This window comes from Epinephelus lanceolatus, chromosome 18, assembly GCF_041903045.1.
Source record: "Epinephelus lanceolatus isolate andai-2023 chromosome 18, ASM4190304v1, whole genome shotgun sequence".
NCBI lineage: Eukaryota > Metazoa > Chordata > Actinopteri > Perciformes > Serranidae > Epinephelus > Epinephelus lanceolatus.
Window position 1 is genome coordinate 2,085,494 of NC_135751.1, and position 3,141 is coordinate 2,088,634.

General features: G+C 40.9%; 1 long non-coding RNA gene across 1 annotated transcript; it reads left to right on the plus strand.

Annotated features, from left to right (window-relative positions):
* The first annotated feature begins 1,330 nt into the window (after positions 1–1,330).
* Positions 1,331–2,675, plus strand: LOC144458631 (uncharacterized). The gene is made up of 2 exons (XR_013488023.1): positions 1,331–1,404; positions 2,233–2,675. It is a non-coding gene; the product is annotated as an uncharacterized LOC144458631 (long non-coding RNA).
* The last annotated feature ends 466 nt before the right edge of the window (positions 2,676–3,141 follow it).

Consider the following 3,141-nt stretch of genomic DNA (forward strand, 5'->3'; position numbering starts at 1 on the left):
CATGATGGGTCCTCATTTACCCACAGTTTTAGGTTCTGGGGGGTTGGTAACACATCGTATGTAGCCCCTACCAGGAATCTAATACGATTCTCCTCCATACTCCACAGGTCCCTCCAACTAAGCTTCCTCTTCTCTACACTTTCCCAATTCAACCACTGTCCCTGTTTAGCCTGGGCCACTACCTTTGCACCCCTTACTATCTCTTCCTGTCTGCGTATCTGTTCTACAACCAGCTTTCTTTTATCTTTGAGACCTGCTGTATTCCATACTGGTTTACCTGAGCCAAGCCCCAGGCCTCCCCGGCCAAACTGAACATTACCTACAATCTCTGCATGTCTAAGAGCTGCCTCTGCCTCCTGAACTGCCGATCTTGGGTTCCACTTCCTCCCCTTGGTTGGATTTGGAACCACACTCCTAACTACCACGTCCTTACTCCCAGATAGCAAGAGCTCTGTCCTGACCTTGGTACATTTAAATTCCTCTGTTAAACTAGATACTGGCAGCTGAAGTATCCCTTTTCCATACAATGCAACACTACTTAGGCACCTAGGAGCGCCCAACCACTTCCTAATGTAGGAGCTAACCGACCTTTCCATTCTCTCCACAACAGATATTGGAATTTCATAAACTGACAATGGCCACATTAACCTAGGATATAGCCCAAATTGCAAACACCACAACTTCAACTTTCCTGGAAGTTCTGATTTATCTATTCTATCCAATCCTTCAGCCACATCTTTTCTAAATTTCACCACCTGTTCCTTATCATTCAACTCTACATTGTACCACCTACCTAAGCTCTTTACTGACTTTTCCCTAATTGTTGGGATGTCCTCATCATCTATGACAAACTTCCTATCACTTAACTTCCCTCTACATATTGAGATGCTTCTAGAATTACTAGGCTTGATTTTCATGCTGGCCCACTTGAGGTTCTTATTTACCTTCTCTAGTAGCCTCTTTGTACATGGCATTGTTGTGGTCACCAGTGTCATGTCATCCATGTAAGCCCTAACTGGTGGAAGATGCAACCCATTCTGCCGTCTCTCCCCACCTACCACCCACTTAGAAGCCCTGATGATTACTTCCATTGCCATAGTAAATGCTAATGGAGAAATTGTAGACCCTGCCATGTTGCCTATTTCTAGCCTCTGCCAACCTGTTGTGAAACCTGCTGTACTTAGACACAACCTAATATCCTGAAAATATGCTTTCACCAAGTTAACAACTACCTGTGGCACTCTGAAGTAGTCAAACGCACTCCAAATGAGGCTGTGCGGTACTGAACCAAACGCATTTGCAAGATCTAAAAATATTACATGTAGAGCAACGCGAGAGTCAAAGTGGTTGTGCCGACCTGGTGGGGTGAAACTTTGTAAAGCCCGTGCACATAGTGATTCAGCGGTGAGTGAAAAAAGTTCTTTTAAACTGTTTTAAGGCAGCTGATACTCATGTCTAAATATGAATGTGTTTTAAAGTGGCTGTTACTCATGTGTATTGGCACGGAGAGCCACGGGAAAAAGTGTTAATGATGCTAATTGCTCGAAACGCTGTTTTGCGATGCTAGCGGCCTACTAGCTTGGGCGTAGCCATTTAGCGGCTATGATTGCTTGGTCTCATGTGCGATTTATTGAAATGTTCATTGATGATATGTTTACAGAGGAGGATGTTCTTCTAAACTGTTTACTATATGTTGAGAAAGAAAAAAGATATTGGTGCGTTTCATCTGATTGTGTTCATTTCTGATTGTGGTGATAAAAGAGGTTAATTTTTAGTGCAATCTCTCACTGTTACCGGTGCAGGGGGGAGAAAATTAAGCACATTGAGCCATATTACCTCAAAGATTACTACAATAGTTACTGTTCTGAATGTATTTGTTCATCAACTTAAAGGTGCACTATGTGATCTTTTTTTTATTTCTGGAAACTGCTCTTTTTTGATTGTTTATCGACATAATCATAATAATTTATCATTTTGAAATGGTTAATGTTGTAAATTGAATATTAGAACATGATTGTAAGAAGTATTTTGAATGCATTTGTGGTTTCACAGCTGCAGATGAGAACTTGAACTGGAACTAGATTTTTGTTGTACAACTAAACTTTTTGAGAACATGATTAAGCCAGTAATGCAAGTGAGTGCTATTGGTTGATAATAATACATGAAGAATTAGAAAATGAACATGATTTTGAATATAACAATATACTTGGATTTCCTTTGACCTGCTCATAGGTCAGGTGTTTTGTTGGATGACGTCGTTAGAAGAGGTTGCATCCACGTTCCACCATCCATTGCAACGCTTCCTGTTGGATTCGTGGGAGGCTTCCAGGGATTGTTCCAGATCCCAAGATTTCAGGATTCCCAGTGTGAGCTGGGTGGCGAGCCGCATTGAACTACTGGTATCGAATTGGAGAATCGTGACGGACTCCTGATCTTCCTGTCGCACGGACGGTGTGGTAGGACAAACACTTACACTGATACGTTGACACTGAGTGAAGAAGGAAAAAAATAGAAGAAAGCAACAAGGGCCCCAACACTGACTCTGGGAAAAAGGGTTTTATTTTTGCCGGCTTTATTATTTTAGTTTGTTATTTTTCAATTACTGTTTACAATAAATTGTTGTGTTTTCATTGTGTTATTATTATATAATAACAAGTTACACACAAAACCTCAAACCATTGTTGTTTGTGTCTTCTGAATTCAATACCAAGGGCTCTTACAAATCTAAATTCTTCTGTTACTGGTCCATTCCTCATTACAGTTTATTAATTACCTGTGCTTTATTATATTATAACAAGGGTTACAGAGTTGGCGAGCCAGCCAGGAGACCCCGGTTGAGTGTGTAATTATCAGATTTATTTTGTGTGTCCCATTTACTTACCTTTAAAAAAGAAAACAAGTACGGCAAAATGGAAATTGTAACACGGGAATCAGTTGAAATCCCTTGCTCAGTTGTGGTTAGTGGGTTAACAGAGACAGATAGTGATGATGAAGTATCCACTTACCTTCAGAGATATGGTTCAATCAAACGTTTCTTACGTATAGATGACCCCAAATCAGATTTCCACAGACACATCATAGTGGAGTTCACACATAGCACTGCTGTGGAGTCTTTAGAGCCTCTGTTGCCCCTTGAGCTTC